General features: G+C 36.0%; 1 long non-coding RNA gene across 1 annotated transcript in view; it reads left to right on the forward strand.

The window, feature by feature from the left end:
* The window catches only part of LOC139080195 (uncharacterized), an 80402-nt gene extending 76964 nt beyond the window's left edge, over positions 1-3438 (forward strand). The window contains exon 4 of the long non-coding RNA XR_011534484.1: positions 753-3438. This is a non-coding gene — a long non-coding RNA (uncharacterized lncRNA). The remainder of the gene's footprint in view (positions 1-752) is intronic.
* The last annotated feature ends 11092 nt before the right edge of the window (positions 3439-14530 follow it).

Below are 14530 nucleotides of genomic sequence, written 5' to 3' on the forward strand. Positions count from 1 at the left end.
ACAAAGAAGACAAGGTGTGAGTTTTCTGGATTTTTTTCCCTAATTTTAGCCTAAGGGAAAGAAGTCACGGTGCCTCAGATGTGGCTAAACTCTGCTGAGCCACAGTCTTTCTGACTTGAAGCACAAAAAGATTTCAGGAAAATCACATCTGTTGAAAAGTAAGGGAAAAATATCCAGAAAGGAGGTGCCCCAAATTTTGTGTATAAATTTTTCCCAACACTTTGGCTGAACCCTGAACAGCATCAGTGTGAGACAAATTGAAAAAAACCCAGCTCTGAGCTGGGAGGAGGAAGAATTGAACTGTTATTCAAGCTGCCACACAAGAATCAAAAGTTTGTTTGAATCCAATCAAATTAATTGCCTGCTTAAAAAAAATAAATTAACGTTCTTCAGAGTAATGTAAGTGGATCTAGAGTCTCCACCATATAATGTTCAAAATGTCTAATATTCAATGTACAATTACTTAATATATGAACAACCAGGAAAACATAATCTATTCTCAAGATATAAGATAACCAATGGAGACAACCCGAACTCGATACAGATGTTGAAACGATCAGATGAGCACTTTAAAGCATCTATTATTACTATGCTCAATTAGATATAAAAATAAAATACAATCGTAATGAATGAAAAGACAGAAAATCTCAGCTGAGAAATAGAAAGTATAAAATGAATGCAAATTCTAGAATTAAAAATTGCAATGTTAAATCAAATTTGTAATAAAACATGCATTTTGATCCCCTTCACAGGAAATAAATAAGCAAATGACAAGAACCACAAAATCAAGCAATAATTTGAAGCTACATAAGTACTTCAAGATCTGAACTTGGTTCTGACACCAGTCTTCTCCTCTGGCATTTAGAAGAATATCATTTATTTAATAGAGTGGTACAATGAAGTTAATATTACAAAGATTCGGGAAATGAACTTGTATCAAGCTAAAGATGTATGCCAAAGTTTTAATAGGGATTTTCTTTGTTGAAACTGAATGTGATTTTTATTTGCCTTTTTTTGGTTATCAGTATTTTTTTCTTTTTTTAAAACATTGCTTGAATTTTTTTTTTTGGAAGATTCACCCTAAGCTAACATTTGTTGCCAATCTTCCTCCTTTTTTTTCTTCTCCTCCCCAACCCCCATGGCCTAGACATAGTTGTGTATAATTGCAAGTTCTTCTGGTTCTTCTTTGTGAGCAGCTGCCACAGCATGGCTACTGACGGACAAGTGGTGTGGGTCCATGCCTGGGAACCTAACCCAGGTCACCAAAGCGGAGCTCTCATGGAACTTAAACTGCTAGGCCATCAAGGCTAGCTCTGTACTTTTTTCTTTTTCTCACTAAAGGAAACCAGAATATGTCACCTCAAAACATTCCTCTTTGACATAAAAATCATTTTGAGCTGAAGCTAATTAAGAAGGAGTAAAACCCCTGGAAAGTTCCCCTTTTTCTGCCTGGAGGCAGGATATAAGGTCTCCTTTAACTGGAGACAGACTCTTGCCAATCCAGAGACTGCACCAGAGGAGTCTGCAAACAGACCTTAATCTGTTATTTTCCTCCCATATATTTACTTCCCATAGTTTGCCACCCTTGGAAGCTTAAAACTGCTTTCCTCTGTCCTGTCATTTCTCTACAAATGTGTGGGGTTTTTTTTGAAGATGCTATGTAAGCTGTAATTCTAAGCTGTCATTTTGAGTTATGTTTGGTTTACGGTTTCTCCCATATGACGTGTGCTGCACACATTAATAAATTATTTTTCTTTTGTTAATTTGTCTTTTTGTATGAGTCCCAGTAGTAAAGCTAAGATGAGGAGAGGTAGATTTTTGCCTCCTCTATGTAGTAATGAGTTTATGTTACACATGTAAGGATAAGTTATTTTTATTTACTTAAGCTAGCTGAAAAAGAGAATTGGAGGGCCGGCCCAGTGGCATAGTGGTTGGGTTTGCAAGCTTCGCTTCCGCAGCCCAGGGTTCACCAGTTTGAATCCTGGGCATGGACCTACACACCCCTCATACACCCCTCATCAAGCCATGCTGTGGCAGCATCCCACATACAAAATAGAGGAAGATTGGCACAGATGCTAGCTCAGGACCAACTTCCTCACCAAAAAAAAAGAGAGAATTGGAAGCGATGCTTACTCTCTATAAATTTGCTTTATTTTCCAAATTAAAAATAATTATAATCAATTTCTAAGTTTATAACTAAGTTTAATGACTCTATTGACTAATTTGTGCCTCATCATTGTAAATTTTGCTATTGTAATCTAAAAATATTTTTGTTAAGATAAAATTCTCCTTCTTAATTAGATTCAATAGAAAGAGTTTGCTGTTTTTATTTTGTTTTCCATTCTTGTCCATGACTTTTGGATCTATTTGTTATTTTAATGCAAATAAATTCACACAGAATTACCTTAGTTAAAGTGCAGTTTTAATTAATTCAATAGCATCAGCCACTTCTTGACCAAATCACCTTACCCTACTAGGACGTGTTATTAAAGAAATAAAAACAATTTTCCAAAGCAAGAAGATCATAAAATAATTGCTGGGGGCAAAGCAAAGAGCATGCTGGGTTTATGAGAGTGGGCAGAACCTTTCCTAGTGATTACATAAAATAACAAGGATCAAAATGTGCTACCTTGCCTGGCTGCATTTCTTCTTTCTTAAAAATCTAACTTTTCTAAGGCTTCGCCCCCTCATTACAATTCTTAAATGTGGTTCTCCAATTGTCTCTCTTTTGATATATCTCATTACCCCACTTCATTTATATGTCTAACCATATCCCTTGAAATTATGTACATTTCACCATGTTCTAGTCAAGCTTGACCTTAAGACCTCTGCACCTCATTTGATTTGCAATATGAAGCTCCTGTCAATAATTCCTTTCCATCTGTGTCATTCATTAAAGAATGTAAAGGCATAACTACATATGAAATTTGCCTTCATTTTACAGGTTTGACCTTTCAAATTTAAGGATGAAGAGCCTGTTTATTTTACCTGAGTATTTTGTCTACAATTTGAGTGAGCTCCCACCATGTGGTGTTTCACTAGATGGTGTACCAGTAAGTTTAGCTGAGTCCTACTCTGACGTGTTTAATAAAATGCACTGATTGCCACTTAGTACAGTGAATGTGATAGATCCAGGCTGATGTTAGTGCAGAACATGATTAAGATATTGAATTACATGCCTAACCATAAGATGTCTTACAGTTGTTGAAGAGTGGGTAATGTATAAGCACTGAAATGGATAATAACAGGGCAATGAAGGCAAAGCACTTGCTGATGGAGGCTTTTAAATATTATGTTACCCCATCAACATCAGCATTCTGTGTTTACAACCCAACTTCTGGAAATACCACACACATCCCTTCTTTAGCTACAAAATTAGAATGCAATACACTGTAATGTTAATTTTATTAAAATAAATAATTGTATGATTTAAAAAGAGATATAAAATTATTTCTGCATTTTCTTTATTCCAATAATGTGTCCTCAAAGATTAAAAATATATCTGTTATAGTAATTACTTTATTTCTCATTAAAACTCAACTATTAACATTGTGTAAGTATTCCCTAAGGCATCCTTTGAGAGATTATGGACACGTAGGGGAGGAAGAAAGACCCCTCTACCCTCTAGATTCTTCTGGCTGGTCTGAGAATTAAATTGACATGAGTCAGAATAACAGAAGAAATTCAAACATATTTAATAACATGTAAATGAGGGATAAACCCAGGAAAACTGAATAACTCACCAAAATGACCTAAGCCACCACCTTATATACCATCTTGAGCTAAAGAGAGAGGATGTTGTGGGTAGTGGTTTGGGATTTCAAAGCAAAGGAAGGCAATTCACATGTAGATGGAAAAGCAAATGTTTGGTAAACAAATGTTTGCCACGCTTGCAAAGACAATGGGCCATGGGAAGGGGTAGGTTCCTTCCTGTCTATCTTTTACTTTCTAACATTGTAGTTATCTATCGTATTAGTTCCTTCCTAAGACAGGCCCTCTATGTTAAATTCCTTTAGGCTGTAAGGGGGAAGGTCAAATTTTCTTTCTGAGTCTTTTGTTCTTAAAAATAATCAAGCTAAAGAGACACACTTTGGGGCGGCAAATTCTGATCCCCCACAGATGCCTCCTTCCAGAAAATCTTTCATGTAACTCAGACTTAGAAGTATTTAATGATTGGATTCATATATGATCTCCTGAATGGAAGTTTCATTCAAATGCACTTGATAGATCTATTATTAATCCCTGATCTGGGTAGGTGCCGTTGTTACTGCATCATCTCCAGCCCACCCCTAAGAAATGTGTATTAGTGTGTACTGAAAGTCAGTAGGAGAAATTCCTACTTATTCATGGTCCTAACTGGAAAGCCCTAGGAATTCAAGAATATTCAGAAATTCTTGAGTTTCCATGAATGTTGTCAAATACTCTGATGCTCCATTTCTCTGTCCTAAGCTACTTAGTAACTATCAGAAAAAGTAAGAAAAATTTCTGGCCTTTTGTCACTTCTTAGCCTTGCATCCACAACCCTCCTCATTTCTGCCCCAGTGATGGTTTCCCTTGACCCTTGGTTTTAAATCATCAAAACAGATTTTCCCACATGGTGGGAAAGTCTATTTCCCACAGTATAATCCAGACACCTGCTCTCTAAACTCCAATATCTGCTTTTGCAGGTAGGTACTTCTAGTAAAAATAAATTAAACTGTATAGTACTGAGTGTTGTTGACAATCAAGACTAACTTTGAGAAATCAGATGCTACTTTGGGTCATCCTTGGGACATCCAATATTGCATTTGGACCACTATATCCTGGAGCAGCTAATGCAGAGTCAAACATGTAATTCTTGGTAAAGACTTCAGGCTACTTTCTTCAAGAAATTCAATAATTAAAATTCATCACAAATATAGTAAAAGTTAAATCAAAGGGTAGATCTTGTCACAGATCTAATTTGGGGACAGCAGAGGAGAATCTATTCGACAAAATTCTCCAATCTGAGAACTTTGTGATGGTATAAGCACATCTACAATTGACTATGATGATCTAAGACTGGCAGTAAGAAGAGTCATCTGTGCCACAGCAACAGAGCAAGATCCAGAGCCATTCAGAGGTGAGCCTGAGGTGAAGAAAGAGCAAATAAAGTTGTTCTTCTGATGGGGAGGCTGGCAATAGCACCCCCTCAGCAGACTGTGTTCCAAAACTTAAATATAATTACAGTGACTATTGATGGCTCCATATCAGAACTGTGAGTTTCAACTTTCTGAGGAGAATGGACTTTGACTAGTTCACTGCTGTTCACACAGCTGCTAGAACACTATCCAGTCCAGATATTAATGATATTAATTGGCCGGTAGTATACAAACACCTGTGATACACACTCTCAGGGCAAAGGCATCTGAGTAGACTGAAATATTGCTACATACACTCATAAGCCCTGAATATCTCAGGACAAATCCAAGACGTATTTCATTAGAACCATTTTCTTACAGCTCTACCATACTCTTCATAAATGAATGTCCTCACCAAATTGGTGCAATTAATCTCTTTTATCAACCTCTCAATCTTTTTTAACAACTTCCTATAAAGATATTCCCATTTATTAAAGAAGTTCCTTTTCTACCAACCCAGGCATTTAAGAAATAGCCAACGTTCTCAGTTTGTATTTGTTTTGCAAGATAACATTGGGAACTTTTCACATCTAAATATACCACTGGAAACCCACAGATAAATGGCCAGAGGGGATGTTTCAGCTAATTACTGGAATACATAAATAACCAAGAAGTCTTACAGCTTACTTTTACAGACTATACCTGGTGTAATGTTTGTCCATGTGTACCTCCTTTTCTATGCCTTCCATAGTCAACACAACTTTTCCATCTGCTTGGTCAAGTCTGAATTTGAATTAAAAGGAAAATAAAAACCCTCACTGAAACCCTCCATCCAGAAGGCCTCATTCCTCAGCCATTGGGATAATTTTTCATTATTTTTCCAAACCTTTTAGCCCTCAAAAAGAGAATCAGATCAACGTCAATGTACAATGACCTCAACCTCCACCCACAAAACCAGTATTTAATCTCCATGACTATGGGCAAGGATATTGAAGACATCAAAAAATGCTTTGTGATTTGTACTGACACTACAATCAGTTCTGGTGTTTTGCTCACTGGGAAAGGGCTGAGCCTGGAGAAAGTTCTCACTTCAAAACCTTCCTATACACATGAAGACCTCAGGCCTAAGAAGGTTCAAGAACATTGGTGTTATGCCCATCTTTTCTGGTTCTTTAAAGACAGTTGACAAGCCCAACATTATGGTTCATGGAACTTTTAAGAACAGTGAAAATTCTTGGATGTTCTGAAGCTGTCTTTGTATTTGTCAGCTTGATTTAGTCAATATTCTGGCTTTGTATTCCAGATACTTATATGTAAGTAACATGGTTTTTCTTTTCTTACAATTTCAGTGGGATTTTGTTTTTTTTGCTTATCAATATCGTGTCCATTCTCTGCCCAGTTTCATTCTTGATATCATACATTCTCTCGATGCCAACAGCACCTGTACCTCTGGATAGGACCTGCCTGATACACTGGCTTCATTTATAGGTACTGGGCAGCCTGCATTCAACTTACTAACTTTTAGTCTCTCACCAGGAACAGAGAATGAAATAACTATGGCTGAGCTGTCAAAGCCCCTGGCAGGTCAGTAGGCATTTTTAACTGTATGTTGACTTCTTTCTTTGATTATACAGAAACTGAAAGATCATAGTCTGAACACATTTAGGTTTTGCTGGAGAAAGGATTATTGTCTTAAGGATCCCCCCTTCTCTCCCATTGCTGTCTTCCATCCAGTGTGTTTCTCCACTCCCTCCACGACTGCCTCTCTCCAAGCATACAGCATTTCCTCCGTGAACGAACTTACCCTCAGCCTTCCTCAGAGGCCTTCACTGTTGAACCAGTCCTCAGGGTGCCCATCGTCTTTCCTCTGGTGTGTCAAACAAAGTGTCGGTTGCTGAGTCATGTCAGTTTATCGTCAAAGGATAAGTCTATAAAGCCAAACATGATCATGCTTCATAACATGCTTAGATTTTAAGTTCTAGGCAACATTCATAAAGTCTGTAAAAAAATTAGGAGAGCATGTACTTATAGAACAAACACTGTTACTATTCAAGTAATGGAAAATATATTTTCATAAAAATATATTTGCATAAGAGAATTATTTTGTTTTAAATATACTAAGAAAAATTGAAATATACTGAGAAATTATCACATTATTGAAAATTAAGCTAATTGCAAGTAAAATGTTATTGTAGTCTACTAAAAATATTCTCATAAATACAGTAAACCATTTAAATTACCACAAAATAACAGACCCGTTTTTCATGTGTATTACATTTTTAATGTTGCTAAAATACTGTATTCCTGCAAATTATACCATACTTTCCACTGATAGGCCATTTCTTATAGCTCATTACTTAATATTCCCATAAATTACTCCCAAATGGCCTTTAAGAATGTTGGATTTGATAATAAATAAAGTTCATCATAATTCCAGATGGAACTTCTTCCCAGTATTATTATACTTCTAATTGATAATTTATTTTTCATATAATTTCAGTTCAAACATACTGATAAAGGAATCACAACTATAAGTCAATACACTGTTGATGGCCTAAATAAAATTGTTATATTTATAGCCTGTTTATACTCTATTATTAGTATTCATGCTAAAAAAATAAGCAACATCTCCCTTGGTTTATAAATTCTACTTAATATTCACATTGCTGCTTTATGTATCATTTACGCCATAATAAGAATAATAATAATGTGTCTCCATATTACCAGTAGACTTTAATTCTAGAAAAGAAGGAAGTAGTGGGCTTTAAAAGATATTTTACCTGAGGCTAGCATAATTTAAAGTATGAAATCCATTTTTATTTTTTATAGTTTCTGACAAGTAAACTTTAGAGGAATAAAACAATTTTTAACAAGTGGAAAAACTGCTTATACGGCATTAGCAGGGAAAAAAACCTGTCAAGATTTTTTTTTATTTTTCAATATGTAAAATGCCACCATCATTAAACTTGACAGACAAAGAGCATATTTTAATGCTTCCTAAACATAAAAATGATTTTTGGAAGGAATTACTTGTTTTGCAAATAAGGGACATTCATATGTGAGATGCAGAGTAGCTTACCAAAATATTCCAATTTATTTCTTGATAGATAAAAATGGTTAATTTTCTAAGCTTCAATGATGATGAGCAGTAATCCTAGCCATCATAGCACATTTATTTGCTTGATGAAATGTAAGATAAAATTTACCATCACTCTCTTCCCACCCTGAAAGAATGCCTGGTCTCTTTAGAGCAATATTTCAAAACTAATTAGTCTCCTTTTTGACAAGACACATATGCATTTATTCTGAATAAAAGCTTCAAATGAGATTTTTTAAATTAGCTATTTAGAATTCTTCTTGTACTAACTTTATCCTAGCAACCTTGATCACATACAAAAGTAAATCTCCAGCCATAGTTATAAGGAAAGACAGGGCCCATCTTGTTTTCACTACTTTTAACATTAAAGCTGCTCTTGTATTCTCAGCGTATGACTATGCATCTTTCCATAATGTCTAAAGAGATCTTCAATATTTAGTAATTAAAATCAATAATCATTTAAGTTTTTATACATACACAGTATACAAAGGCTGATAATCAATATAAAACAGACTTTAGGTCACTTCTGAGTTCCTGAAAAGACTCATTATTAAATACATTGAATTGTGTATATAGGAAACATGCTAATGAGTCTGAAAAAAATTAAATGTTTTAATGGAATTTGGTAGATATGGCATAGTCCCTTAAATCGGTTATTTAAAAAGTACTTGCAAAAGACGCTTTGAAACTAGTAAAAACTGTTGGTGTTGAGAACGCATTTGTTAAGAACAGACAGCATCCCATCTCTTTTTGAGTGTAAAGCTAAACTCATAAACTGAGACGCTTTCTCTTCACTGACTCTTTGAGTTGTGATTTAACATATACTTGGGCTGAAACACTTTAGCAATGGAGACAGCACTTGCATTGCAAAAGTCACTGATCTATTCCTTAAGAAAATGGAATACATATATAAGCTATAATATATACCTAATATGTAACAGATGGATAGATCAGTAATAGATAGATAAGTGATAGAGAGAGAGAAAGAGACAAAGAGGGACAGAGATAAAGACAGAGAGAGAGAGAGAGAAATAGAAAAAGATGTAGACAGATGGGGCTCACCTGGTGGCACAGCGGCTGGGTTTGCGAGCTCTGGTTCGGTGGCCCGGGGTTGGCCATTTGGCTCCTGGGTGTGGACATGCTCACCGCTTATCAGGCCACGTTCTGGTAGTCACCCCACATATAAAATTGAGGAAATGGGCACAGATGTTAGCTCAGGGCCCATCTTCCTCAACAAAAAGAGGAGGGTTGGTGGCAGATGTTAGTTCAGGGCTAATTTTCCTCATGGGGGAAAAAAAAGACAGGGACAGAAAAAAGACAGAAAAGAGAAAGTCAATTAGCTGAATTCAAGCAGCCTGTGTCATTTAGGTTTGGATGAGTAGAATTCAGTAAGCCATTCTCACTTATAGATATAGTAAACAAACAGAATGGTCTAAATGTTTTTCATATTATTTAAAATTTATTGGTAGAATTGAAATAAAGAATATGGAGAGACCTCCCACCCCCACTTCTGAAAGCAGACACTGGGCTGCGTGGACCTTGATTGATGGAAGCAACTGTAGATGGAGAAACTGACAAAGCAAGGACACTTGCAGAGTCTCACACAAATAAGACACGTGTTCTGCTTCTCTCCCCCTTCTTTTTTTTTAATATACTCAGTAATTTTTAAATTCTTAAATTTTTCCATTTAGAGTTAATTTATATTAATTAACATCTAGCATTGTACATAATAGTTCACAAAGCACAACTAAATAAATCCCGTCCTCCACTACTCCTCTGTAAAATCTAAAATGCCCTGGTGATGGTATGGTACTTTGATTCTCTAGCTCTTGTTTTTCCATATTTAGTATTTCTACTTGTTGACTTATTTTGTTACTTTTTATTTTTATAATGATTTCAAATTTAAAGAAAATTTACCAAATTAACACAGGATCAGATTCACCCAATGGTTCGTGTTTTGCTCCAATCATACTTATCAATCGATCTACATCTATATGTACATCTACCTATCTATAGAAGCATATATATCATGAAGATATACTCACCCTTAAGTTATTTAGAAAATGTTATATTCTTTGCAATATATATTCTATATATTTATATTTGCAAATGTCAATGATATTGATAAAACTTTAACTAGACTGACAAAGAAAAAAGAGAAAAGACACAAACTGCCAATCTCAGAAATGAACGAGGGCTATCACCACAGACCTTACAGATAATTAAGGAAAAATAATGGGATAATATGAAGAATTTAGACACATACATATAATAACTTAGAGGAAATAAAGCAATTCTCTGAAAGTCCTGTGGTATGAAAAATCACCCATGAAGAAATAGGTAAGCTAAATAATCATATAATAATTAAAGAAATGTAATTTGCAGTTCAAAACCTTCTGAAAAAGATGATTTGAAGGTTCAAATAGTTTCACTGGAAAATTCTATAAAACATAAGCAAGAAATAACACCACGGCTACACAATCTCTTCCAGATAATACAATAGGGAGTGGACCTTTTACAACTCAGTTTATGAGGTCAGAATTATCCTGATCTCAAAACCCCACTAAGACAGCACAAGAAGAGAGAACTGCAGACAAATATTCCTTGTGAACATAGATTCAAATAATTCTCAACATAATATTAGTGCATCAAATCCAGAAATATATAAAAGGAATAATACATCACAACCAAGTGCAATTTATCCTGGAAACACAAGATTGGTTCAACATTTGAAAACTATTTAATGTAATCCACCATATTTATAAAGAAAAATAAACATATGATCATATTGGCTGATACAAGGAAGACATTTGACAAAATTCAACACCCATTTATTTAAAAAAGTAAAACAAAGGACCCCCCAACAATTCAGCACGCTAGAAATTAAGGGAATTTCCTTAACCTGATAAAAAAGTATCCAAATATACCATTTGCAAAGACATGGATGAAACTTTAGGGAATTATCACAAGTGAAATAAGACAGAGGAAGACAAGTACTGTATGATCTCACTTATATGTGGAATTTTTGAAAAGCTGAACTCATAGAAACAGAGAGTAGATTGGTGGTTGCCCAGGAGCTGGAGGGTGGGGAAATGAGGAGATGCTGGTTGAAGGGCACAAACTCCCAGTTATAAGATGAATGTGTTCTGAGGATCTAACGTCCAGCGTGGAGTAATGGAACAATTGTGTACCCTGATTACGGTAGTGGTTACATGAAAACAAGCATATGTTAAAGCTAATAGAATTTCATGCCAACAGCAAAAACGATGTCAATGCTAATGTACGTTAATTTAAAAAATACAAACATATCCAGAGATACTGTCACATATCTTTCATGGTTACAGACTCACTCTAATGCAGTAACATTTTTTAATAAATAAGTGATCATTCTATGCTTTCCCTTAACTCTTTTAATTTTCTGAATACCTTTAGTCAAAAATATTAACAATAATATTAATAATTACCTATTTGGTTTATGCAATTTCCCATTTTCTCTTTTCATTCGTAGATAATTTGCTTCAAAAATTGTGAAAGCCATGGCCAGCAAGGAGAATTATATGATGGTATTCTTCCAGGAACAATAAATTCTGGCAGTCAGTTTAGCAGGAAGCAAAGTTCTTATTCCCATCTCATGATCTAAGTATCAAGAAGAGTACCAAGAAATTCTCTTCATAATATGTATAATTTCCAAAAACTTAAAGCCTGATTCTCCTACAAATACAAAGTGAGCATATGTCCAAGATCTACTTAATTCATTAATGAGGGAACAAGCAACTTTGTAAGTCAGCTCCAAAGTGAATTGGAGAGAGCACAGGAATTTTTTATGGCAGAAAGATGCTTCAATTAGATTGCTAATTTAGACACCAAACTAGTTAATGTCCTACAGGACATTTAAACTGTAATTTTGCTGATATCACTTGAATCTCTACCAAATAAAATTCATTTGCAAGGCTATGGGACAGGAATCTTTTCATTTCTATAGGAAAAATAGTTACTTGCATCACTATTAGTTTCCTACAAATTAACACCTTTCCATCAGAGCTGTGAAATATACTAAGGAATAGTAAACGGGAAATCAAATGAAGGGACAGGCATCTAGAGGCATGAAGTGCCACTGCACGACCCTGAGAGAATAAAAAGTGATCCTTTTGATCTATTTCAATGTTTTAGGTATATTACAGATCTCTTTTTAAATGATACTGGTGTATTTGTAACAGGTTTGAATCTGTAGCATAGCTCCTGAGGTAGAAAAATGCCACTATCCTTTATTTTCTTAATCAAAATTAATTCTAGAATAGCCTCTGCCTGCCAAGTAGTTGGGAAATTCAATCTGTATCATTTTTTTAAAATTTTTTTTGAGGAGGATTAGCCCTGAGCTAACATCTGCTGCCAATCCTCCTCTTTTTGCTGAGGAAGACCGGCCCTGAGCTAACATCCGTGCCCGTCTTCCTCTACTTTATACGTAGGATGCCTACCACAGCATGGCTTGCCAAGTGCTGCGCAGGTCTATACCTGGGATCTGAACTGGCGAACCCTGGGCCGCTGAATGAGAACAAGTGAACTTAACTTCTGCGCCACTGGGCTGGCCCCTCAATCTGTATCATTTTTACCATCATTTATCCTTGTCATCAGTTTGTCATAGTAACTCTCCTTTTGCTCCTTGTGCATGGTCCTTGTGCATGTGATCTTCGGGATGCTGAGGAATGATAGTTGACTCTCCTCTCAATCACAACCAACTTCCTGTTACCTCCTAACTGGATCTGGCTTTCCCTGAAGTCTGCCATGGGGAGGAGATGATGTGTTAGAGGATGCGCGGTGCTTGGTCTGTCTCAGTGTCTGCATCAGTACCTCTCTGCCTCTGATGCCTTGATTTGCCCTTTGCTCAGACTTAATGCTCTCACAGGCCACAGAGTGACTGCAGGCGAGGGAAGCAGTAGGGACCCTGCAAAACTTCCTCCCTCATACCATGCTCCCCATTGTACCCCATCCTCTTGCTGCTATGTGGGTGCTGTTGTGATTGCAGTTTGTATATTAAAGTATTGTCATATTAAATATATTTTGTTGGTCTAACAATAAAAAACTCTTCATCCAAAAAAACAAAATGAGCCACATGGTCCAGTCAAAGACCCTCTCTTCAATCTCTCCATACCAGAGGCACAGTTTCTTTGCCAAGATTGCTGGTGTCTAACATCTAAAGTCTAGCATCCCTAAGCTCATATTTAGTACTCACCATAAGAAAGGTGCCAGATTTGACTAGGGCTTCAATTCCCATGACTGGGGCAACTGGCAGTAGTGTTTGTTCTCGCAGCCTTTGGAGAACACCTTCCCCACTGGGCCATTCGTGATAAGGCCACCGTCACTGACTCACTTCCCTCCTGCTTATCTGGGGCAGTTCCAGCTCCATTTCCTGATAGGACAAAACAAAAACAAAAACACCTTTTAAATGAAGACTTTTGAGGAGGTTTTCTCTATAACACACTCGTTAATCACAGGGTATATGTGTGTTTGTGTGTGTATTTAGGGGATGTGGGAAGGGTTGGCAATGGCATCAAAGGCAGGTATACTGTGAAGTGAAAGAAGTTTAAGCTTCAGCACTCCACTTTTACAAAGTCTCCTTCCAAAGCCCTGAAAAGACCTTAGCAATTTGTTCACCTGGAAGTCACATTCCAGTAAAATTTACAAAAGATCAAAGAATTTACCACAATTGGTTTAATGACCATCTCTTTCCTTTCTGATAGCTAGGTAGATTCCCCTCAAGCATGAGGTGTGTAGAATAGAGGGTGTTGGTAGAAAGCATGAGAGTAAGGGAGGCTATTTCGGAGATCTGGTTAAAGGGAGTTAAGTTTGGCAGAGTCGAGTCTGTTTTGGTGGTTTGCAGCATATCTCTGTACAGCTACATTATTGCTAGCGTGGTTTCACAGGCTCGTCAGTAACAGGAGTGAGAAGCTGAAACTTTTCTCAATTCTCAATAGTAAAAGAATCCAATTTAGACCAAACTTCTAGAGAAGTGACTGAATTACTTTTATTTCCTCTGTACATAACAATATCATAAAATCCTTTTTATATGAAAAAGATGATCAAAGAGTAAACAACAGAAAGATAAAGGGGTGAAAAGTAATATAGAGATGGTTTGGGTAATAAAAAATGCCTTTTTTCTGGGTTTTGTGATGTTTTGCTGTTCTTTAAAATCTGTAATTTGTTGTAATTTCTTTTCTTATTCTAAATAAATCTTCACTTTCAAACTTCACTTTGAGTTCATAATTTTGTATTCTTTTCCTTAAAGAGGGCTCTCAGAATTCACTTGCAAGACTCACAGAACCTGAATCAAGCCCTT

The sequence above is a fragment of the Equus przewalskii genome, chromosome 29, assembly GCF_037783145.1.
Source record: "Equus przewalskii isolate Varuska chromosome 29, EquPr2, whole genome shotgun sequence".
In the NCBI taxonomy this organism is placed as follows: Eukaryota; Metazoa; Chordata; class Mammalia; order Perissodactyla; family Equidae; genus Equus; species Equus przewalskii.